The sequence below is a fragment of the Equus przewalskii genome, chromosome 17, assembly GCF_037783145.1.
Source record: "Equus przewalskii isolate Varuska chromosome 17, EquPr2, whole genome shotgun sequence".
NCBI lineage: Eukaryota > Metazoa > Chordata > Mammalia > Perissodactyla > Equidae > Equus > Equus przewalskii.
In genome coordinates, this window is record NC_091847.1 from 19,467,021 (window position 1) to 19,493,190 (window position 26,170).

Below are 26,170 nucleotides of genomic sequence, written 5' to 3' on the forward strand. Positions count from 1 at the left end.
TCCAGGGAATGACGTCCCTTTATTTTGCCCTGCCTCAACTGCTTTTCTCAACTACTCCACGATGTTCTGAAAAACGAAACAAAACAAAGAGCTGGGATCACACAGTGAGGACCTGCACCCAATCTGTCTGGCTCCAAAGCCCGGGCTGTCTCTACGACATCACAACGTCCCCTTTCTCTGACCACTGGGATTCACCCTCTGAAAGCTCCCTGCCCTCAAAGGTCATTTGGCATTTACTTACACACTGCTTTGAGTGGCATCTCTTGTGAGGTTACTCAATTTTTAAATGAGTGTACATCTTTACTCTTCTCTCTGAAATATCTGAGGTTCCTTAAAGTGAATGCTGAGATATCCTCTATGCAGCAAGCCCACTCATGAACAATAATGGGCTTCCTAATCATTTACTGAACCTTTATTGAATGAATTAATGACTTTCCTGTGTGGCTCTGGCAACAGAGCTAGGCTTAGGGGCTGTCAGGGCTTTGGCAGGGTCCCCAGGTTCTCAGGCTGGCTTCAGCCCAGGGAATAACTAGCCTTGGCCACGGTTTGGAGGGGATGCTTGCAAACTCAGTGACACACAGAGTGGCAAGCATTCTGTCACCTCCTGTTGCTCGCTCTGCAGCTGGTTGATTCGTGTGTGAGCGTGTGTGCATGTGTGTATCTGTGTGTGTATGACAGAAAGCTGTACTCTGTCCCCTATAGGCTTGAATCCAGTTGGGGAGAAAGCTTAGGGACAGACCTCCTCCCGATGGTGGATGGCAGGAGGCAGCAGCACTAACGGCCTTCTGAAGGTACCAGATCCCCCGTCCTCTCACCAGTCCCTCCTCTGTCTCTTAAAAGAAAAATGGCCACTTTTGTTTTTGAAAGAGAAAAAAAGTACACACTTCCTTGATGGCAGTAGGGGCTATTCAAATGGACAAAGTTAATGTTTTCCCAAGTGATTAAAAAAAAAAAGAGGCTATTCCCCAAAGGGCATGTAATTCTAGCAGAGGGTTACAAATCTCAAAGAGACGATGCTATTAAATGTCAACTATTTCCACGATGGTGTTAGGTGGGAGACATGGTCCCTCACCGGGCTGCATGCGCCCACTCCTCCTTCCCCAACCCTCTGTCTCCAACACCTTCAAGTGGAAAGTAAAGCTGAACCTTCCATCTTGCATCTAGATACCAATTTAGGAAAATTATCACTTGTTTTCTGGGTACTATTTTCTTCCTAAATCTGTCATATCTTGAATTTTTAAAAGGTCTGACTTCACTGAATTGAGATTATTGGTGATTTCCATTGAAGATTTGTAACAGTCAGCAAAATTTCCTGTACAAAGAGAAAACCTAGACTGATAAACAAATACAGCCAATTTAGAGTCACCCTGGTAAGTCCTTTTAACAAACCAGCCACTTAATTAATAAGGCAACGGTTATTACTTGACTAGTTCCACTGCCAGGAGGATGCATTGCTCTCAGAGTTTGCTGTGCTCATGTGGCAGATGTGGTGTGGCTTTGTGGGTCTGAAGAACAACAACAAGCAGATTCACTGCTGTTGCCTCAATAATTATGGTGTCAAGCTGGGAAAGAGGGCACGACTCTAGGAAATAATTGAGTGAGCAAGTCCTGTTCTCCATGGAAAAGGCCTGTCATTGTTTTCCTTAAACTAGTAATTTATTGGCAGTGACCTCAAGCAGCTATATAACAGGAGGAAGTGCCTAGAGCCCTGTGGACAGTCTGCTTTCTAAAGAGAACTATGCAACCCATGGCAGAGCCAGGGCACTCCCAGAAATGTGGTGATCTGATCACCCGTACAGATGGGCTTTGAGAGCTTGCTGAGAACATTCTACCAAGAGTTTTCTATTAGTAGGACAGGGTGGGAATTATTTGTGTGTCTATGTATTTGCATGTCTGTGTGTTTGTGTGTGTGTGTTTGTGTGTAGGGGGATCCATTCAATATTCTTGCCTTAGCAGTTTTCTAAATCCAAAGCCATGATTAGGCCATTGGAGCTACTTGTAGATCTAAGACACAAGTGACAAACTCTAAAATACTGCAGGTATTGTAAATGAATGAGGCAATAGGGAGTGGTGGGGACTAGAGAGAACTGGAGGGTGCATGCCCTGTCTAAAGGAGTAGTCCCTAGCCTTAATGGCCCTATGCAGGAATTTGAGCCATATCTTCCAATTTTTAAAGAGAAGCTGAAAGTGCTGATTGTTTCATGCGAAGTCTTTCAACTTTAAAATGTTGATTCAAAACAGACGAGCAAGCAAATAAACAAAAACTCTACAAGCTTTCAGTTTACACTGGCCTAAGGTGTTGGCACTAGGAATTGAAAGAAAGATGGGGATTTGGGAGACCCGGAAGGATGGAACAGACACACTCAAGGGCAGCAATGGAAATAGTCAGAACTAGCCTCAGAATCGTTTTGGCGTGGCCTGTGTGCTATAATTTGTCCATCATTCCAAGACTGAAATTAGTCACTTTGGATTCCCTGAGTCGATACCCCCTTGTGGCTCCAGCTTTACTCAGGTTAATATTTGGGACCCTGAAGAGAATTAACTCAACCTCCCTGTGACTCTGTTATATTCTCCCAACTCAGGCTCTCAGCTTTCTCATCTACCTTGATGCATGAATGCTGGGCTGTTATTTCTTTCAGCTATTGGAGAACAACAGCCTTCAGGAAGGGGGACATTCCTCCTTCTTCTCTTTAAACAGGAGGGCTGACAGGAGAAAGGAGGATCGCCAGCTGAACAGTGCAGCTTAGTAGTTCAGAGCATGGGTCCTCGGAGCCAGCACGTATGGGCGCTTGAGCGCTGAGTGTACACATCTCTTCCAACTCGACATTCAGGGACATCACGTTAGTAGCTTAAAATCGACCACGGTGGGAATATGTACACCACAGAAATCTACAAATGCTATAAATCAGGACTTATTTCTTCATTTCTTTACTGAGAGCTGGTTTACCAGAGCATGATTTACCAGTCTAGAGGCTGGGCAAGCATATCTCTAAGTCTGTTTCCTTAGCTGTAATATCCAGATAATAATAGCATTTCACCTTTTGGTTTTTTTTGGGAGGATTAAATATGATAATGCGTGTGAAATCTTTAGCACAGTGAGGGCACCTAGTAAGTGCTGAATAAACATTACCGATTATTAACATAGGCTTATATCTCAGCTGCTAAAATGTCTTTCTTGCCGGTGGAGGGCTTTGATTAACCAGTCACATGGCTTTTTCCACCGTTACCCACGAAAGTGAAGTAAAGGGAAATGGAGCCTTAAATAAAGTGTGAAATGTTCTAATTGTGGGGCAGAAGAGAGACATATGTGATGGAGGAAGGAAAGAGAAGTAATAAAGTTTCTCCTACGTGCCGTGAAAGCGCCTCCCCCTCTCACCCCTCCCCGTGGTTACTCAGATTCGGGGTTGAAACAGAGCTTTGAACCCATTTGGTCTCTGTTCCAAGGAGCTCTTTCCACAGCCACACAAGGTGGTCCCATCTCTGAACGCTCCCAGGGATGGGCAGCCCATTCCTCAGAAAGGCAGCCCGTCCCTGCTGGGCAAACCTGATCCCCAGACAGCCCTTTTTCCTAGCCACCTGCCTCCCTATTTTCTATCCACTGGGTTGAACTTAGCTCGAGCTTGGCTGGATGCGACAGCATGCGAGGAAGCCAAAGCGAGCAGCAGCCAAAACCATCATGAGGCGAAAGCAAAAACCTGCCCTTCCCAAGACACTTATTTCTGCAGCCTCAGAGATGAGTCTAATGAGAGGCCTCTTTGTTCCATTAGCTGGTTAGAGAGCGGAACCAGGCCAGGTTAGGATTTCTTTTTGTAAAGGAAATTATCTCCAAACATGGAAGATTTGGGGATTAAGTGACTCAAAAGATTTAGTGCTGGACTTTTTAAGGCCTCCTGAGACTTTCAGATGTACTCGCTGTAGAGAAAATGTGGGAAAGCAGCAGCTTCAGAAGCAGGCTAATAAAGAGCGAGATTAATTCCACCTTTGCTTGGTTTTACATTAGAGGAAACAGGTTAAAAGGAAGACTTAAAAAATTGTCTGAAGATCCGTGCCCAAACAGGTTCCTTTTTAGCAGGTGCTGATGGCTGCCTGGAGAAAACATTGTTTTATCGTCTAGCTGCCCGTCCAACGCCTTCCAACCAAAGGCTCAGGGCTTTTCTGGGAATCTCTGTAAACTGGGCATGGCTCTGTGTGGGAGCAGTTTTTTACAAGGAGGAAATGAAATCGTTTTCAGAGTCGTTTAAAAATGCCAAGGTAGAGTGTTTCAGGTTTTTTTTTCTTGGTTTTCCACTCATTTATGCCTGTGGTCAACCGGTTGCGGCTTCATCCCCTGGGCTGGCTTCACTCGGGTCCGGTTTGTGGAGGGCTGCCCTCCGTGGCCCTGCTTGCCTTTGGAAGCCACGGTGGGGCAGCTCTCAGAGGGAGCAGGCGTTGGACGTCCTGTTTCTGCCTCGTTGTCCCTTTATGGTTCGGAAACCAGCTCATGTGCACATGGTTTATTGCTTATTTGGAGGCAGAGAAGAATGACCTCTGCGGCAACACTTTGAACAATTCCAAACAATGGGAATGCATCCTTTCCACAAACAGGTCTCCATCTGCCAGTCCAGATTGCTGAGAGCTTTATCTCTGATGGTAAATGGGAGGGCATTCCAGCGCCATCTTCAAGCTTCTCCCCAACTGATTTAAATTAGGCTCCTCAAGACTGAATAGGATTTTTCTTCTCTGCCGTGTCAAACTGGCTATTTGCCAGGCTAAAAAAAACCACCCCACTCCTTCACCCAGAGCCCCTCCCCCAACTTCTCTCTCTCTCTCTCCCCCCCGTACACACACAAACACACACACACGCACACCGTCATAACCAACCACCCCAGAAACTCAAGTCCTCTAGGGTATCTGAATTTTTCATGTCCTAGCACCTCCTGCTTTCTCTCTTCTCTGTCATATGCTTGCTCTGTGCCCCAGCATCAATTCTAGAAAGGGGAAGGCCCACTTGGTCCTGCCATGAATTTCTATCTAGGCTTCTCTGTAAGAGTTTGGGTGCTGAGCGCTGCCAGACTAGCCTAGAAAGTGAGAAGGGCTCCTCCGTCCCTGGGAGGCAAAGACTTCCTCTACCCTTTTATGCTAAACGTCAACATTTAATTGGCCTTCCTTTCTGATAGGTCCCATGAGAAATCTCTGGCCTCTTCCCGGAAAGCATGGATGCACAAAAGATACATCTTCTGCCCATTCCCCATCGGCCAAGAGGGTTTTGTTGATCTTTACTTCCTTTCTGTAGTTTGTGTTGTGAAAACAATAGGTTGTTTTCCAAATCTGGAAAAATACATGATTAGGAATGTTTTTTCAAACTGTACACTTTATTTTCTTCTTGAAAAATCTCTGCTTTACCCCGACCTTGAATCAGAGAGAACCATTTAGAATAGTCTGATTTTCTGACCTGTTGTCTGCAGTCTCTGGCCCATGCCTTTGTGTCCCCCGTGAACAGAACGAGCTGTCTTGGATGAATTCTGCAAAAGAAAAAGCTGAAAATGGAGGGTGTGAGGCATCCACAAGAATCAGAAACTGGCAACAATAAGCCAATACAAAGTCAGAGTTTCTCTTCCACCCCTGAGTGTCCCATTTGTTGTAAGTATACAGAATTCTCCTCTTTTTTTCTTGAGAGCAAGGGAAGTGGGTTTTACCATGTAAGCTCTCCTTCTCTGTGTTGCCGGGGGCAGACGTGTATTTGCATGTGTGTCTGTGTTTCTTCACTGGCCAGTCAGTGTCCTGGGTCCCGTAATCTCCTTGGTTCTGAATCCCCTTCCAGAATTTCCACAGAAGTTGAGGCAGCTACAGAATGCCAGGTGTGCCTGTCCAGTGATAATGGACACCCCCATGCCCCCAGGGGAGGACCCTAGAGAGTCCCTGAGGTGCTGCTACCCTGGTCGTCTGCAGAAGACCTGGCTTCTGGAGGGGAAGACTGTGAGGAGCTAAAAAGAATTCTACCTGGAGAACCATATATGCACAGACATGGAAGCGTAAAGCAGCAGACTGTGTCCTGGAAACTGGAGTAAACGGGTTTCCCTGAGCGTTACTCGGCATTAAGGGAGTAATGGAAACGTGAGTGAGCACCAAATGAGACGACCATGTAAGACGAGGAGTTTGCAAACTCTAAAGTGCCAGATAACTCTCAGGGAATTCTGTTGACTATTTATCTTGCAAGATTGATAATGAGGACGATACAAAGTATAAGGCTACTTTGCAAACTGGAAGAATATTAATTAAAAGTTAATTATTATAGAGATAAGATGTTTTAATTAAATCTAGATGAAGTGTTACACGAAGGCAAATTTCTACCCATTACGGTTTCACAAATCACAGGCACCAAGTTTCGACCTGAAGAGCCCCGCACCTGCTGTGAGAGGTGCAGGAGGTAATGAGGTGATAGAATCTGCCACTGGGATCACGTCAAGGTTGGTGTTAAGTCCTGTCATGGTGCGAGCACGTTTCTCTGGTTCTTCTCTGCATATCTGGAACACACCCTCTCACACTGCCCAGGATCTGTCCCCAGCATTTTATTTAATTGTTTTCATTTCTCTGTATGACTTGTCTTCTCCTTTTTTGGTGGATTCTCTTCCTGCTCTCTCTGGCCCCATCTGAGATCCTTCTCTTTTGCTTCCGAGACCTCTTCTTCCCTTCCTTCCACAAACCAGTTTGACTGCCTGCGATGTGCAGAGCGTTGCTAGGTGCTGAGATCCATGCTAGGTGAACAGCACACAGTCCTTAGTATTAAGCCACTGAAATCTGGCATGGGAGAGAATATAGGAACGTAGATAACAGTACTATCAGCCGGAGCAGGACAGACAGCATAAGCGAAGTAGGAACAAGTCCAGTAGGGAAGGAGGAGATCTTCCACACAGGAGATATCTATGAAGAATGGGCAGGATTTTTGACTTGGAAAGAATTTGACAGGAAGGAGAACATTCTGACTGGAATAAGAAAGCATGAATAGAAGATTGGAGCCTGGAACAAGGATGAGCCAGTTTGATTGGAATATAGGTTGGAGTTCTGTCTGGAGAAGTACATTGAGGCTAGAGCATTGGGGTTTTACAGGCAAGGCTAAGAGGCCCGGACTTTATTCTCTAAAGTAATAGCAAAACTGTGAAGATTTCGAGTTGGAGAATAATATGGTTCCGAGATATGCTTTAGAATAATTAATCTGTAAGTGGAGTATAGAATGGGTTGGAAGGACGACGCTGAGGTGGAGAGAGCAGACGGAAACCTATTTGGACAGCTCAGGTGGGACATTGTAAAGTTCTGGGCTAGCTGGATAGTGGCGGGAATTGGAGGGAGGCTCAGAGAAGAGATCTTGGGGCACTAGCATCTGGTGACTCACTGGTGTGAAGTTGAGGCAGAAGGAGGGGGTCAGAGTGACGGAAATTTCAGCGAAGCTGTGATGAATAGAGGTGAGGAGAGAGGCTGAGTGGGGACGTGATGCTGTTTAGAGAAAGTCTGAAGGCTTATCCTTTTATTTTTCAAAGTTTGGGTGTTGGTTTCTCACCAACACCTGCATCTGACTTGTGGGCTTTTGCGCAGCACAGGGCGTCCAATGATATGCATCCTTTTACTGATGTCATTGGGGGACTTCATCTGATTGCATATCTTTAAAAGATAACCATCAGAGGTGGCAAAACTTGGCAGACCGAAAAAAAAAAGTGGGTTTCAAGATCCTTCCTTTACACCTCTAAAGCCTCTGCCTGCGTATGATTTCGAGTTGACTCTCGGGGTAGGACACTATGTCAGACCAAAGCAAATCAATATGTGGTTATTGAACACCAATTAGAGCTGGGTTCTATGCGCAGAGCTATAGGAGAAGAGGCAGAAAGAGAGAAGCAACCGTCTTTAGAAACTTAGATGAGAATTCGTATCAGCATCTGTACTATAGTAGCAGTTCAGCTAGAATCATCTGTAACTTTTATGGTCACAGATGAATTATACAGAAAACAAGGAGTTGGTGGCACCCTCGCTCCTCAGACCTACAGAATCAGAATCACCAGGGTTGGGGCCCAGTAGCTCAGAGGGAGGAAGTCATTTCAAACCAATATGCCCCAGGGAAAGCTTTGCAGAAGAGATGGAATCTGAGCTGTGCCTTACAGAGAGGCCACAGTGCCACTCACCCTCCGGTTTGGCATGTTGCTGGAATGTCCTACCCAAGACACTTGAAGTTAAAATAATTTCAAGATCCCTTAACTGCAAAGATAACTTTTAGCAGAACATTGAAAATAAATTGCTCTACACTTGTGCCTTTATTTGTAATAGTCCCTTTTCAAGGAAAGTAGGCACCCATTCCTTCCGGACCTTGCCTCCGTCATAACGGTTGCTTTGCTGAGTGCTCTGGTCTACCTTTGGGTGTCCAACTTTGGTTCTCAGAGTGCAGCTCAAGACTGATCCTAGATATAATTGCTATAAGCAGAGTTTATTTTCAGATCCATTTTCTCTTTCATTCTTGGCCTCAGATCACTTTTCTGGCCTTGTGGTTTCTTACCGGTGGCTCATTTCAAACACTGCCACAATTCCACAATTGGATTCTTTGGGTGATATTTACTGTTAAGGAGCAAGTAAGTTTAGGTGGACGGGCCCTGACAGAGTGCCACATGCTGGTTCCCAATCTTGGGGCAGTGGACCCCCAGGAAAGTTATTGTAAAGGGTCCAGATATTCTCAAGTCCCAAGTCTTACTTCAGACTGAGTAAATAATGCATAACAACTTTTCAAATGCATGTGGATGTTTTGGTGATTAATAAAATAGCAAACTTATTTGAAACTGTCTTGAATTCATAGTTTTGCTTGTTTGTTTTGGGTTTTTTTGTGTGTGCATTTAAGAATGTTCTTCATTAACAAACACTTAACAGCATGATCGGCTTTCATTGGTGATTCGTGAAACTTTGTGGTTGTTAAAAGTGATCTTGTTTAGCAGAGGAAGGGCAGCCCTGGAGGGAGCGTAGTTTTTGTGTGGGGCCCCAAGCCTACCCCTACTGGGGCTGCCAGAGAGAGAGCGTAGAGACGACCAATATGGAATAGGACTGAAGGAATGTTTCTCTGTACACCGATTACTACTCAGCTTGCAGGAGGGAGCTACCAACCAGCAACCAAGCAAATAAGAGGGCTGGTTTTGGGAGGCAGCTTCCAGGTCCTCTAAACCTACTTCCGACCCTTATGGAAGCTTCCCATAGGGTGAACATCTAGTTTGGTCCAGGTCCCCACACATCAGGGAGTTGACTACCATGTAAAATTCAGGTCCTTGGACCTCACCCTTGGTGTTCCTGATTTGGTAGGGCTGAGGTGGGGTCTTTGGCATTTGTGTTTTTAAAAAATGCTCTGGTTCTGATGTCATCCAGAGTTGAGACAGAAGTCTGCTAGGAAAGGACAAAAATACTCTGTTACAATGCTTTTTGTTTGTGAAGTGCTCACTAGTGCATGAACAGCGTCATGGTGAGGCTCCTGTGGGCTTTGTATTCACACCCCTTTTCTTACTTCTCACACCCACCCTGGTAGATAGATCCCTATTTCAGAAAACGAATGAATTAGGGCCCAGGGAAGTGAAACCAATGTGCCGGCTGGCGAGTGACAGTTGGAACCCTAATGTACAAATGAAACCAGGGAACACTGGGTGTGACAAGCTCTTAAGAAGGGACAAACAGTTGTGACCTTGAACCCACAATTGAAACATAAAATAGGCGCTAGTCGGACACTGATGCTGCTGAAATCCGGGGAGGGGTGATTCTCTTGAAGAAGCTTCTAACACACCCAATTCCTCCGGCCATCCAGTCTATCTTTGGCAAAGGAACGGAATCAGTTAGTTTAAGACCTTGGGCTCTGAGCTAAGAGACCTGGGTTCACTAACTCAGGGGCTTTGGGCAAGTTACTTGATGTTTTAGAGCCTCAGTTTCCTCATCAAAATGGAGATAATGCAAAGTGGTGCCTACCTCTTGTCATGAATCTAGCCATCAACATCAACGTTTATGACACACCTGCTCTGTGCTGGTCCTGGCCTGGGAAGGCCACTCTCTCGAAGCTGATAGAAGCCCAGGTCGAGGATGTAGGGGAAAGAGGAGGACAAAGGCATCAGAAGCTCACATCGTTCTTTGTGTGAAGGTGTGTGGGACCAGGGAAGCTAGATGTTTGCATGCTCTCTCTTATCCCCCATAGCACGTAGGTGCCTCACTGGGTTCCCCCAGAGGCTGGTGGTGAATAGCAAGATGGCAGCCACCCTTTCTTATGGCTGCTCCAGGGTAGGGGTGACAAAGGGCTGCTTCCAATGCAGCAGTCCACCTACCACGTCTCCTGCCTGGTCCCTGAGGAGTGAATTTCTCATTAGGAGAGACTCTTCTTTTGGTCACATGGATCCCAAAGTTCACTGGGACTTGGGTTGTGTGAGATGCCCCTTAGAAGTTCAAATCCGCTCCCAGATGGCCCCTGAGAGAGGGATGGCTCCCACAGTGAGGCCAATCATTTGACGTATCCTCATCTGCATGGGACCTGGCTGCCTTGTGCGCAATGACGTCTTAGCCCATGGGACTGTTAAGGTCTCTAAACCTATAACCTCCAGGTGACCTTCCCCTGGGGAGCAGCAGCTCTATCATGAGCCTGTCCAGGGCTCTTATTTAGAGATGAGTCATACTCTACTCAGTCTGCTCTAGGTTGGAGTAGAATGCCACCAGCAACTGTCCGGGACTGCCTACCAGCTAGGCATCCATAAGAATACATCTCCTTTCTTTTCCAGCCTCTCATTTTCCTGGCATTTCCTCCAAGTTAACATCTCGCTGGAATGGCATGAGTTGACGCGAAATGTCTGCGGTGTTTTACGCAGCATGCGGCTGTCTACACGGTGAGTCTCTGTTCCTCCTTCACACCCCCTTCCTGGACAAATCATTTTGCTCCTTGATTTTGATAAACCTGTGGATGAGGCATAAGATAGCAGAAACCGAGCCCTCTCTGTTGTTGGTAATTATAGTTCTTCTTCTCGGAACTCCTTTTTTTTTTTGTAAATGCCTACCAGGTGCCCCCAAGTGAAAGATGATACTCGTTTGTTTGGTAGAGGCATCCAGATAAGAAGAGTCAGAACAAACAACTCCCCAAGAGAAGTGGTTTCCTTGGTCACTGAGTCACCACATTAAACGTTCACCCTGGCTCACCGGCTGAAATGAGTCAGTGGTCCTTTCAGAATTCCCTTTAGCGCAGTGTATCAAAGAAAGCTGTGATTGAGATCACAATTCGTTTTTTCTTCACCGCAGCTGACTATTTTGCATTTTCCCAAGGTGAAACTCAGCCTGTCTCTTCAGGTGTTGAGAAAGAGTCAACACTTCAAAGTAGAGAAGGGGCGACAAATCCAGCTACCAAAGGGAAGCCCGAAAGCTTTCTTTGCAAGTGTAGGAAAATGCTTCTCAAAATCAGATTCTGAAGCTGAGCTGGTGGTTCGCAGTGTGCAGCTTTCTCGTGGCTTGGATGTTCTCTAATTCTCTTCTTTTTAAAGGGCGACACATCTTCTTTCTGGTTGCTATCGTCCTCTTAGCATCCCTGATCTCCTAGAGTCTGGCCTCATCTGACTTACCCGACAGCACCTTCCTGACTCTCTTCATCAAGTTACTGTTCCACCCATGGGAGTCTCCTCAGTGACCTCTCACTAGCACCCACCGTGGTGATTTTTCTATGGGGGAGGGGGCTTATCCACCCATTTCTGGGCCACCTTCGGCATTGATGTAAATCCTTCCCATCTTTGAGCCTATCTCCAATCCAACTTGCTGGCTAAAATGTTCTCGATAAACATTCAACTCCTTCCTTTCCCAAATGTTACTGAGCACCCACTGGCATTAGACATGGAATACAGCAGTGCACAAGGCTGACCAGGAACCTATCCTCACAGCGCTCACGGGGACCCAGACAAGTGCACAGGCACTTACAGCCCAACCTGAACCAAACCCAGGAGGGCTTCTCGAAAGAGGTGACCTCAAAACCAAGATAAAATGAGTAAGTTAACCAGAGAAGGGAGCACAGAGGGAGAGCATTTTGCTTTTCATTGCACTTGCTCTATTAAGCATCTCCTTGCACCCTGCTTTGCATTTAGCTTGTAGTATTTGTATGCTTAATGTGTACATGTTGTTCCCTTCGAGATATTGTAACTTCTTGAGGGCAAGAATGTGTGGCAGTTTTCCACTTATCCTTCTCAGAGCTTAGCAGTGAGCACTTTGCAAGGAAGGAAAGTAGCATCTATTATGCCTGCTGTGTGCCCATCACTCTGTGTGTAAGTGGTTCTTTAAGTTACTCTGTTACTGAAAGGAATTGGAGGTGGAAGGGCTAGGGCAGTATCCTCAGCCTGCAAGTCAGGATGCTGAGTAGTTGGGCGACAGTGGGTGAATCTCTAAATTTCCTCTGGGCCTTAATTTCTGCATCTGTGGAATGAAGGGAGTCCACTACAGCTCCTTCCAGCTCTGTGATCTGCTTTTTCCTGCGGCCTCGCAGGGCCAGCTGGTTGCTGTTGAACCTGTGGAAAGACAACTGCAGAAGGCAGTTCACGGGTTAAGTCAGGAAACCCAACGTGGAAATGAAACCGCAGCCCCAAATGGGTAAGTGCCGGGCCAGTTGGAGACCAAGGAAAGGATGTCTCTGAGAAACGACCCCGACATGAGCCCCAGCGCCTCCATCGCCTTCTCTGTGCCCTGTGCTAGGCATGCTCAGTGCAAGCTGCCAACCAGGGAGGAACAATGCTCGCTCGGGCTTTGTTCCAAGGGGCCAGTGGAGCAGCAATACCTGCGGTCTTGTAACCTAGGCTACGGAAATAGCAAGGGGGTGCGCAGAAGGCAAGCTGATGAGATAGACAGTGCTGGGTACAGACGCACACAGTAGAGCTTTGGTGCTATAAACACCTAGTTCAGGACATCATGTACTTACTAATTCAAGGGTGGCTCCCCTTTTCTCTCTCTCAAACTTTTCAAAACAGGAAGAAAGTTTTGTTCAACTGCAGACACCAATAACCTACGTCCTTCTAGAGAGATCTTTTTGGAAGCCATCCAAGAAAGCCACCTTCACTAAAGGGGATGCTAATCACTTTTTTTTTTTTCTCTTTCTCTTTTTTCTTTTCACTCTGAGCTTCTGGTAGCATTTTGGAAGGTTGGCACCAGGCCATGTGAAACCACAGTGGGGTGTTAGGTAATCATGTTCTCATTAAAATGCTGTTCTGTGGTTTAATTTTCAACGGTTTCTTTGCAGCCTGGAAACACGCTATATTTCTGAGGCAAAGAGAGACTTTGTCACACAGGCAAAAAGGCACAGGCAAAAAGGCGGGAAGACGAGCTGCCCATAGGACACTTCCTCATATGTTTCCAGAAAAGAAGTAGCCACTTTCATTCCAGAGAAGGCAAACTGAGCATGAGTGTGGCCCTCCTGGGGATTCCTAGAGATTGATGATCTTTAATTGACCCTGGGGAGAAATGCCTCAAAAGCCTTCTAAGGACCCTTCAGATTGAAAGTATCAAGTAATATCTATCTATGACCATTTGTCCGCTCGGTCACTGAGTCAAGCACTTTATTGAATGTCTACCAAATACCAGGCACTGGACTAGGCCCTAAGGACAAACAGAAGCCACTGTCCATGAGGAAATTGCCACCAGTTGGGGTGGCAGGTGAGTAACTGAGCAACGCAGTACAGTGGGGTAAGTGAGCCCCGTTTCTTTTCATCCTCACCTCCAGGGAATTCCCACTTGGGGCCTTTTGAATTTTTTCAGTGAAGACAGCAAACTAAAACCCAGGGTTATCATTTTCTTTTTTGAAAAATAGGATGATGAAGCCTCCAAATGTCTGCATTAGGTGTCTTTTGGGAACTGCCCCTGACTTCTCCCTTCCTTGCGGCCGACCTGTTCCCACCTGACCAACTCTGGCTCTGTGACCGTGACAGGTCCTTGACTCGGCCGCTCCTGCTCTGCTGTTTGTACATTCCCAGCAGTAGGATCTTGGCTTCCTTCCTAGGTTTTCAATTCGGATCTCAGCTCCCATGAGACCTCACAGAATCTGGGCTGGCCCCTGTCCTGTCGTGTCAGAGTGACAGACAGAACAGCACCCAGGAATGCTGTGCAGGTATGATGAAGATGGCCCCAGGTAAACGGAACTGACTAAATTTGGCCCCAGATAAACTGACAGACCAGTTCGGCCCCAGGTCTGATTTGAGCATTTCAAATCAAGTGAGTATTACTATTCTCAGAGTGAAAATTCTACCTGTTCCAGAAATGAGTGAAAAAGGAATCCATCTTTGGATCTTTTTTTCCTCTCCAACTTTCTTTCTCTTTCCTCTCCATCTGCCCTCACTCTTTGAGCTTTCTCTTTTCCTCTCTTTTGTTGGCAGTGTCATTGTATGCACACGAATGGAGAAGTTTGCACAGTTACTTTTGGCATTTGTTTTGAAGGATTCAGGTTTTCACAAAGCCCCTACAATAGGTTGAAATTTAGAAGTGCCTTGTTTTTCCTCTCTCAACAATTAAGCCCTTGACTGAATTGAGACATCTGTGCAGGAGTCTTTAAAAACATGTTGAAATCAATGTGAAGGCTTTGGATTTAATTAAAAACCCTCTCATTGGTGAACATTTTTGAGGCAAGACAAATTTGCTGCCACTTCACTGGAGGTATTTTGTATACCCCAAAAGGTGAATGTGGAGTGAGCCGGACTGATTTAATGCTAGTTTCTCAAAACACCGACATTAAAGCAGGTAAAAATCAGTGTGGTTTTCTTCGTGGGGGGTTTCACTTTGACTTTCAATATTGAATCTGAGGGTTTGATGAACCCAGAAATGCAAAGTGAAACTTGGGAGTGTGAGTGCCTACCAAGCCAAACAGACTTCTATGAATGGAAGTTGAGTTTCTTATCAGATGTCACCCTCTACTCTTCATAAAAAATACGGTCCCTTGTCTTCAAGGAACTTACATTTAAAACAAGGTATATTGCAATCAACCATTATAGTAAGGCATTTTCTGGTCTTTCTCCTCAAAGTCCCGTGCTCATATGGACTGCTTTATTCAAACCAGAGGTACCATGTTTGGAGAGTGGGTTGCAAGGCCTTCCTCCCCACTGTCTTCTGGAAGATTGGAGGAAGAGGAGCAGTGACAGGCGAGTGCTCTGCCTAACGTTGTTACCGTGTCTGGGTGAGGTCCCCCCCCCCCCCCCCCCCCCCCCCCCCGCTTTGGCTGTGGCAGCTCTAGAAATCAATGGGAAAGCCAGAGAATGTGGAAGGGAGGCCCTGGGCCACCAAAAATGCATTTTTCTGTCTTGCCACTTTTGACTCATTAGGCTCAAGTAAATCAAGAAAATAGCTTAATGGAAGCCCACCCAGTATATGGATCTTGAGTGCACATTGAACATCTTCAATACTGAATTCACTCAGACTCCTGAAAGTTTTGTGAGAAAACGTACAGAAGAACCTTTCATTTTCATAATAGTTTAAACAGATTTGGTGTTCAAGGAGGATGTCTGGGTGCTTGCCTTTTCAATGAATGCAACCCTCAGGTCCTAAATTCCGAGAGTCAGGGTACCTGAGTCAGAAAGGCACTCTCTGGTCTATCCGCCTCCCCCCCCCCCCCCCCCAATTACTTGCTTACAGTAGTAAAGTTTAGCTGAGGAGGGATCAAAATCACTCAGTGATGGAATGGCAAGGTGCTGTTGCATAGCTGGTGAGAGAGTTTACACATGTGCAGACTTTCAGACGTGATTGACAGAGCAGTGTGTGTGAATCAAACCCCGCGTTCTGTTTTGCAGTCACAAAGAACCCTTTCCCTTTGAAACCCAAGAAGGTCCCCTTCTCTGGACCTGTGGAGGGAATTAGGCAGCAAATAACCACGAATATTTTTTTTTAATCCATTAAAAGTTTAATTGATGAAGCATTTATGGAGTATTTAGGAATTTTAGGATGGCTTTCTTAACCTACCTTCCAAACGCAGCCACCTGTGGAGCAGCACTAATGCTAACAGGTATGTTGTTTTCTCTAAATCCTCTGATCTGACCTTGGTTATTATTTAAACTTTAAATAAATTTATTTTTATTTAATTAGATGATATTAAGAGAGAACTGACCCAGTGATCAAAGGCCCTCTTTCCCTGATAATAATTCAGACCAGAATCCTGCATAGAGATTAGTGACACTATGGAACAAAGATTTTGTGTTTGACTTTCAGAAATGGTTGTGCAAATATTCAGTCAGAAAACCCTTTTAATGGCCAGAGATGGAGGAGTTGACAATGGGGAAAGGCCAGGTGGACCTGAGCCGGGATGAGTGGTTTCTTGGCAGGGAGCCCATTTTCATGATGAAAGCTAGGAAAATTTGCTTGGGGAGAGTAATCCAATGATATGAAAGGATTAGGCAGGTTTACATTTAGCAAACTGTAAACCATAAATCTGCATGGTCTACCTCTTCCCCACACCGGCAGCTGCTTTGCTTGTAAAATAGAGCAACCAAATTTAAATAAGAGAAGAAACTACAGAGAGAGGGTGGGAGGAAGGAAGCACCGGGTGTTTCAAAACGATATTGCGTGCAGACAGACCGAATTTGCTAGCAGTAATTCCTGGTCAGCGTTAACAGAAAACTCATCTCAGCAAAGAGAACGGCTCCCCAGCATCACCCCAAAGACAAGTGGAAACTCCTACCACCTTGAACCTGCACAGACTCCAAGTTCACCTTCCACCCCTTGCTCCTATTGGTCCAGCCACTTAATTATTTCACCTCTGAATACTTAGCTGTTAGTGACACTAATTAAAATTTGCCTTGCCCTCAGATGTATTATGAAGCTGTTTGTAAAATGCTGTAAAGGCAAATTGTTCCAAGAGCTATTAATTCTGGTAAAGGCCGTGTCAGCTTCAGTTATGTGCTCATAAATGCAAACCCACCCTGGTCAATAATCTCCAGGGATGGTCTAAATTGCACAGCTGGCTTTTTAGAAAATGTGTGTGGAGGAACATAAAAAGATTGCTGAAAATGCCTAAGTGAGGTTAGATAATAAATGGAACTGTACTGAGCAGGGGGAGGGTGGAACAAAGAAGTCGTTACTGGGCATCAGATATGTACTAACTGTATGAAGGGACGATTTAGGCTGGGTTAGCAAGGTATTTGGGAGGAGATTATTAAAATATGAAGTCAGCACAAAGCATAATAAGATTGATGAAACAGGTTCCCAGCAATGCCTGCTCCAGGCCCTTTTTCTTTTGCTGGCTGCTCTCCTTTACCGCCTAGAAGGACTAGGGAAATGAAGTTGGAAGATGACTCCTCCAGCCACCAGTTTGCTGGGTCTGTAGACTTGCACCTCAGGACTCCTTCTCCATAAGATTATTTCACGTAATAGAAATATATGCATATATCTATATCTATATCTATAAACCATATTCAGTCTTGCAAGTAGACAGCAAAACTAACTCACCAGTATACATGGCTTTCTCATATGATGGATGCATAGGTACATGATGGATAAATAGATAAATGGATGAATGGAAGAATAAGTAAAAGCTTCATTCATCCACTTATTCAGCAAATATTTAGTAAGTTTGTACTAATGTGCCTGGCATTCTTCTAGGCAATGGGGGTATGAGGTGAAGAGACAAGGTCCCCGAATTCATTGAGCTTATATTCTAGTCAGGAGGACAAGCAACAAACAAGTAGACAAGCGCACATGATAATGACAATTAAGAGCTATGAAGATAAAAACACAGGGTAAAGTAATAAAAATGGACAGAATAATTAGATAAATTTATAGCCCCCCCCACCCAAGGGCTCCAAATAAGTTGTGGCTTTCAAACTTGATTTCAACAACAGGATCTATCTTTTCAGTTGAAAATACGTGTCCTAGGGGGAAATCTCAATATTTAATAGAGGTAAAAGCGTATCCAGTCTAGTTGAAAGGAGTGTGTGTGTGTGTGTGTGCACACACATAGATGTTAGACCCCTATACACCAATTTAGGTAAATTATAACAAACTGTTATGAAATTGTATTCATCACAAAGTAAAAATAAAGCACAATGTTAAAAATCAAATGATAATTGTCTCATTGCAATGAGATGGATGATGTTGCCGGCAATCTCTCATTAAAACATCCATAATCTGTTTGTGTCAAGCATTTAAGTCATTGATCTGGGTTGTACCAGGTCACTTTCTTTACTTATTCTTTGTTTGTTTCATCTTTTCTTATATTTTTATTTCTTTTCCTATTTTTATTAAGTTAGAAAATCACATCTCACAATTATGAAGATTTGGGGAAAAGCACGTATGTTTGCTTCTGGATATTTCATTCATACACAGATCCAGAAATTGTGGTGAGGGTTCTTTCTGAAGACTGTGTCTGACGTTTGTCAGATGCTCAGTAGATGAGCTTATCATACTCAATTCTGGAGAACTGGATGCTGCAAACCAGGAGGTAATGACAGACAGATTCCTAGTCTATTCTTGGGTTCCATTTGGCTTCGAAAAGTGTTTATTTGTGTCTTATTGCCAAATTCCAGTGTACTTTTAAATATATAAAGTAATACATAATAGGTTTTGTTTAAAAAAAACCCAGCCAAAACATTGATATGCTGGTAACAAATCAATTTGTTTTTCGGCATTTTTGAGCAGTTTACACCATGGTTCAATGTTAAAAAAAGAAAATCCCAATATCTTATCCTTTGTGTGACCATGCAGGTTCAGGCTGTTGAAGATACTGAATACATCAGCGAGATATGCCCTTATAGCAAGCCACTTGAAATCATAGAAATGGTCATGAAGAAATTATTTTTTATCTCATCTCTCATTTCAAAACCTCCTTCCTTGTGAATAGCCAACGTATATCATTATCTATCAGTGACTGCAATGTCATCCTGTTCCAATGTTCACCATTTCCTTTGTGCTAGGTGCTGTGATGTCCACCACCCAGATCCCCCTCCAGGAATGAAACACTTATTCCCCATCCCCCACCTCCGAGTTGTTGGAAGTGCAACTGGAAGACAGCTCTCAGCCATCGTGCCCTCTTTGGGGATGCCTCTGCTGAAGCAAAGTGGCTCTCCCAAAGTTACGTCTCCTTCCGAGGGCTGACTGGTCCCTGTGGTGGTAGAGAGGCTCCATTCCCTACCCCAAATGGAGACAACTCTGAAGGGTCATCCCTGACCTTCAGAACTTCCCATGGGGTTGACTTAGTACTGGATCACAGCTCAAATTCTCCCTCTGCCTAATTCTGCTTCCTTTCTCTCTTTTTGTAAGTGTTGCCTCTAATAGTAAGCCCTGATAAATGTCCTGCATGTTAACATCTGTCTCAAATCTACTTCCTGGGGCATCCAACATGTAATAGCTGGTACCAGAGAAGATAGGAGAAGACAGTCACCGGGATGGGAGTCTGGGTCTAGATCACATGCTGTCTGGTGGTAATGAGGACCCTACCACTGGTGGTAGGTGGAGCACAGATAGCCCCTGGCTCAATGTGGCAGCACAATTGTTAAAACTCTTACTGGTGGTGAACTGGGATGATACACACGGGTGGAAAACAACGTGATAGCTCATGTAGTATATTATGCTTTTGAGAAATATGGGGGAAATGGTAACTTTAAGGACAGTGGAACTTGGTGGCTGTAACTAAACTCCACTCTGGAAAAAGAACCAAAATCTGGGAATGGTTACCTGGCAGTTAAAATCTAATTGTGTGATCCAGAGGGCCTCCTTGGTAGCATACACAAAGGGTTTTCACCTCCTTCAGCATGAGAGAAAGCTGAGGATCAGGCCCAGGATCTCATTGTCAGAGTAGCTGATCTCTAAAGAAGGTTAAACTCCCCAACCAAGGCTAGTTTGCTTTACAAGGTTAAGGCCTTGATTGGGAAAGAATGGGACCGTGAGATATGAGCTGGGGATATCTGGGTTGATGTATCCAAATATCTTGAATCCTGAGACTCACCTGAACCCTCTGAACCTGCACAGGTGGCCCACATCTCCCTACTAAGGATGGGAGCTTCCCACTTGCCTGAAGATGACATAGAGACCTCTCCTTGTAATGCAGCTCTTCCTTCCCCTCCTTTCCTGTCCATTAGGTCAGTGACTAGGGCTGAGTCATAACATAACCCAGCTGAGGACATGTATGCCCAGGAAGGGGACTGCAGGACCTAGCCAACTTGTACCAGCAGGATCCAGGAGAGGATTGGATTCCAAGAATGCTGGACTGAGGAGGGCAGGACATACGTTTGATAAAAGAGAGTTTATTGATATGGGAGCACTCTTCTGAACACACTAGTAAGGATCCCCAGGAAATGGTATGAACACGCTGCTACGATGGCTTCTAGAAGCATGGAAAAAGTGGTAGTCAACACTAACTGAAGTAGAAATGACAGAATTGCTGCGGCAGGTGGTGAAAGAAGGAATTAAAAGGCTCAGAGAAGTGGGCATGAGAGAGTGGATATACTATGTAAGGGTAAAAAACCCACAAGATGATTATGTTCTACGGAAGGGCCAGGAGGATGCACTATTGACCAAAGCAATATGGAATGTGCTGGAGAGAGAAGCATCTGCATCATTAAGAAGCTCAGTGGTATTTGTGTTCCTGTATCCCAGGCTGACAGTAGGAGATACTGTTACAGAACTGGGTTCACAGATAACAGTGAAGATCAAAGGAACCCAAACCAGTAGAGGCTGTTGGCAATGCTTTGCTGTCAGAAGCCAGGTGGGGACAATTATTGCAATGAATAGCAAGGTCCAATGGCATCCAAGGGGGATTGACCTGAAGAAGGTTTTACAAATAGTTAATAGAACTCTGTCCTTTGGGGCAAAACAGATGGGTAGCCCATAAGTGTACTGCTCAAGGAAATCATGGGTGGGTGATCAGGAGGCTGAGAGTCATTGTTCCAATAAAAATTCATGCTCCCTTGCCAAATTTCTAGACCTGAGTCAATTTTTTGGATCCGGAATCCATCTTCTGAAGGAGAGTTCATGTCCCCGGGGGGAAGGATCCTGAAACACCTCAGTGTGTTCAAAAATGAATCCCCCAGTCCTTCCCCAAAGAGACCTATGGCCACTTACTCTGATAGTTTTACACTGGGAAAAGGGGAATACTCAAACATTTTTAAGGACTGTTGGACAAAGAGTCAGAGTTGACATTGATACCTGGAGACCTGAAATATCATCATGGGCCTTCTTTTAGAGTGGGAGTATATGAAAGCTAGGTAATACATGGAGTGTCTGTGGTCATTTCCCCAGTTCCTGAACGTGTAATTGTAATAGCTATACTTGGTGTTTGGCACAACACTCGCATTAAGTCCTTGGCCTGTGGGGTAAGAGATATGGCAGTGAGGAAGGTCAAGTGGAAGCTCCTGAACTGGCCTCTCTCCACCCTGCCCACTGATAAGACAACAAATTAAAAATAATATTGCATTCTGAGAGTAATGGCAGATATTGGTACCACCCTTAAAGACACCAAGTGGTGGTCTCGATCATATCTACGTTTAATTTACCAATTTGGAACCTGAACACAGCAGATGGATCCTGAAAAGTGACAGTGGACCACTGCATACTTAACCAACTAGTAGCCCCAATTGCAACTTTGTTGAGCAGGTTAGCATGGCCTTAGGTATATAATATGTGGTCATTGTTCAGGCTAATCCTTTCTTTTCCAATCCTATTGGAAAAGAGGATCAGAAACAGGTTACATTGACTTGGAAAGGGCAAGAGTATCCTTTTACAGTTTTGCCCCAGGGCTGTATTAACTCCCCCGCCCTCTGTCATAAAATAGTCTGGGCTATCGGGGAAATCCCATAGAAGATCAATTTTGTTCACTATATCAACAATTATCATGTTAATCAGATTAGATAAGTCTCCCCTTGGTAAGATGCATACACTCCAGAGAGTGGGAGATAAACCCTACAAAGATTCAACACCTGCCACACCAGTAACACTTTTAAGTGTTCCTGCTCTGGGGCATGTCAGGATGTCCCCTCAAGAGTAAGGGACAAGTTATTAAATCATTGCCTCCTACCACAAAGAAGGAAGCACAATGCACAACTCTTGGTAGTCTGCCTCTGTTTCTGGAGGCAGCATATTCCATACCTAGGAGTATCACTCTTGTTCATATAGTAGGTGACATGGAAGGCTGCCAGCTTTGACTGGTGCCCAGGGCACCAAAGGGCACTGCAGCAGGTACAGGTTTGGGCTAGATGACCAGGTAGGCCCAATGGTATTGGAGGTATCAGTGGTGGGAAAAGATGCTTTGTGTAGTTTGTGATAAACCCAGTAGGAGAATTACAGTATAGATCCCTAGGTTTCTGGAACAAGGCAATGCCATCTGCACTGAGAATTATATACCTTCTGGAAAATAGCTTGTGGGCCCTAGTAGACTTTGTGCTTGACCATGGCACATCAAGTGACCAGATGGCCATAAGTGCCCATAACGGACTGAATTCTGTCAGACTCCTAAGGTTGGGAAGGCCCAATAACAGTCCATAATAAACTAAAAGTGGCATATCTAGGACTGAGCATCAATAGGATTAGAAGGCACAAATAAGCTGCAGAGACAGGGAGTCCAGAGCCACATGTCATCTGTCATGTTAGTATCAGTGCCCCTCCCTCAGCTCACTTCCAGGACTACATAGGGATCCTTTATGACCAGCTGAAAAAAAGAAAAACCCTGAGCTTGTTTCCTGTGTGGGCCGACTTGGCACCTGTGTTGAAAATCATAGCGGTTGCACTCAGCTCTTCTTAGGGTGTCCTTGAAAGAAGTGGTGGTGGAAAATCCTCCCAAGGAGTAGAGCTTCGAGTGGTATACTTTTTTCTGGAAGAAGTGGCTCAGAAGTTAGGATATACATGGACTCAAGATCAGTGGTGAATGGGTTGATTGGCTATTCATGGGCCTGCGAGGAGAAAGATTGGAAGTTCAGGAACAAGGAGGGCTGGGGTAAATTCATGTGGGTAGACACATAGGATTAAAAAAGAAGGAAAAATATCTTTGTTTTTTATGATAAAGCATTTACCATGGAAGAGGCACTAAACAACCAGGTAGACAGAGTGACTTGGCCAGTTGACATCAGCCAGCCTCTGTCATTAACCGTCCCAGCGTTAGCCCAATGGGGCATGAATAAAGTAGCTATGGTGGGAAGGATGGAGCCTGTGCATGGGCACAACAGCATAGAAATTTGCGCTTCTCATCCCCAGAACTCAGGGTCCCAAAGGAGACCATGAACACTTCTGTCAGAGGACAGCAAGAGTCTCATTGAATGATAAACTAGGGCTGCTGCCCTCATGCTTCTTGTGCCAATGGGTCAGCAGGTAAGAAGAGGGGTCACCATTTGGCAGAGGTAATTGGTCCTGATCATGAGGAGGAGATAAGGCTGCTGTTACACAATGAGGGCAGGGAGGAATATGGCACCCAGGTGACCCACCGACTTTGATGGTGAATGGACAAGTTCAGCCATCCTGATCTGAGAAGAGGATGGTACCAGGGGCTCAGCCCCTTCACATGTGAGGTGTGGGTCATGCCGCCAGGTAAGCCAGTGAGACCAACTGATGCACTAGCTGAGGGGGAGGTGGATCCAAAATGAGTTGTAGAGGCGGGAAATGACAGGATTAGTTACAGCCCTGAGACCAGCTGCGGTGATAGGGGCTATGGCTCATCTCACTAACCTGCCTCTCCTGGGTTTCCCCCAGGCATCCTGTGGGAGCTGCTCCCAGAGCTTACACAAAGAAGTGGATCTGAGCAGTGCAACGGGTGGAGTGTGCTGGACAACATGATACTCTTCCCAGATCTTCCCTACGGATGAAGGACAAATTCCTCTTGCTGCTGGGAACGCTCCTGGAAGATGGCTCTCAGCTGTTAGCCCCTTCAAGAGATTGCTTTGGCTGAGGAAACTTCCTTGCCCAAAGGACAGCTTACATCCAACGACCCATCAATGAGGGGGTATGAAGTTTTGTCCCCTCATCTCAATTCAGTTAAACTCCGAAGACCTATCTCCTAGGGCCACACCTCCCTGGGGGACAAGCTGAGGACTTTGTTGGAATGCATTGCAGCTCAACTTCTGCCTCTGCCCAATCTTGCTTCCTTTCTCCCCCTTCAGCAGATGTTGATACCAAGCATATGCCTTAATAAACATCCTGTATGCTAATCTCCATCCCAGAGACTGCTTCTTGGGGAACACTTTCAAAACTGAATCAAGACCATCCAGGCCTGTGGCCAACAGCCAACTGATCTCTTTGAGGGAAGCAGTGAATAGACTGGTGTTCAGATGTGCCCTCTTCAGTTCACTGGGAATTCCTTCCTTGATGCTCACAGAGGTGGAACTTCACCAAAACGGATGCCAATGTGCTCTCCCACTTTACATCTTGGCTCACAAAATAAGTCTTGTTCAAATGAAAATAGTCTTCATGTAGAGCATGGATTTACAGAGATAAACAGAAATCAGGTAGAGCATAGCTCAGTTAAAATAAGTCTTGTAGATTGTGGTTACGATTACACAACGTTATATATTTATTTAATGCCACTGCATTGGATCTCTAAAAATGGTTAAAATGGGAGACTTTATGTTATATATATTTTACCACAATTAAAAAAGAATCAGTAATGTAATATACTAAAAACCATTGACTTGTATACTTTAAGTGGATGAATTGTATGGTATATGAATTATATCTCAATAAAGCTGTTCAGGCAAAAGAGTCTTGGGGGAGAAAATCATCAAGTACTTTTCTTTCATATATTTGGTGCCCCTACTGAACTGAATTTTATCCATATATAAAGAGAGATATCTGCACAGACAGTATACTACTTTTCTCCCACGTTATATACTGTTGATATTATGCAACATCTACCAATGTTCTTTTCTTATGGTATTTTATTTTTAATTTATTTATATTTATTTTATTATTTTTTTTTGGTGAGGAAGATTGGCCCTGAGCTAACATCTGTTGCCAATCTTCCTCTCTTGGATTCCTGCTTAAGGAAGACTGTCACTGAGCTAACATCTGTGCCAATCTTCCTCTATTTTATGTAGGATGCCACCACAGTGTGGCTTGATGAGTGGTGCTAGATCCGCAGCTGGGATCCGAACCGGTGAACACTGAACCACCAAAGTGGAGTGTGCGAACTTAACCTATGCCACTGGGCTGGCCCCTATTTTTATTTTTTAAATTTTATTTATTTATTCCTTATTGAGGTAACATTGGTTTATAACATTATATTGATTTCAGGTGTACATCATTATATTTTAACTACTGGATATACTACATCATGTTCACCACCAAATGTGTAATTTCCATCCATCACTACAAATGTACCCCTTTACCCCTTCTGCACTCCTCCACCCCCTTCCCCTTTGGTAACCACCAATCTGTTCTCCATATCTATGTGTTTGTTTGTTTTTTATCTTTCTCATATGAGTGAAATCATACTATATTTGTTTCTGTCTGACTTTATTTCACTTAGCATGATACCCTCTAGGTCCATCCATGCTGTTGCATATGGCAAGATTTCATCTTTTTTATGGATAAATAGTACTCCATTGTATATACATACCACATCTTCTTTCTCCATTCATCCATCAACGGACACTTAAGTTGTTTCCATGTCTTGGCTATTGTAAATAATGCTACAATAAATACACAAGTGCATATATTTGTTGAAATTAATGTTTTTGTGTTCTTTGGATAAATACTCAGAAGTGGAATAGCTGGATCATATGGTAGTTCTATTCCTTTTTCTTTTTTTTTTTTTTGAGGAAGATTAGCCCTGAGCTAACTGTTGCCAATCCTCCTCTTTTTGCTGAGGAAGACTGGCCCTGAGCTAACATCCATGCCCATCTTCCTCTACTTTCTATGTGGGATGCCTACCACAGCATGGCTTGCCAAGCGGTGCCATGTCTGCACCCGGGATCCAAACCAGCGAACCCCAGGCCGTTGAGGCGGACCGTGCGAACTTAACCGCTGTGCCACCGGGCTGGCCCCAAGGTAGTTCTATTCTTAATTTTTTGAGGAGTCTCCATACTGTTTTCCATAGTGTCTGCATCAATTTACATTCCTACCAGCAGTGTACAAGGATTCCCTCTTCTCCACATCCTCTCCAACACTTGTTACTTCTTGTCTTTTTAATAATAGCTATTCAGATGGATGTAAGATGACATCTCATTATGGTCTACCAATGTTCTTTAATAAGGAAACTTTGCTGATAGTTCTGCTTTCT

At 44.7% G+C, this 26,170-nt stretch overlaps 1 long non-coding RNA gene across 1 annotated transcript; it reads left to right on the forward strand.

Moving 5' to 3' along the window:
- Nucleotides 1-1,241: 1,241 nt before the first annotated feature.
- On the forward strand, nt 1,242-24,667 carry LOC139076603 (uncharacterized). Its single transcript, XR_011528340.1, has 5 exons — nt 1,242-1,370; nt 5,445-5,619; nt 10,755-10,859; nt 13,238-13,650; nt 23,647-24,667. It is a non-coding gene; the product is annotated as an uncharacterized lncRNA (long non-coding RNA).
- The last annotated feature ends 1,503 nt before the right edge of the window (nt 24,668-26,170 follow it).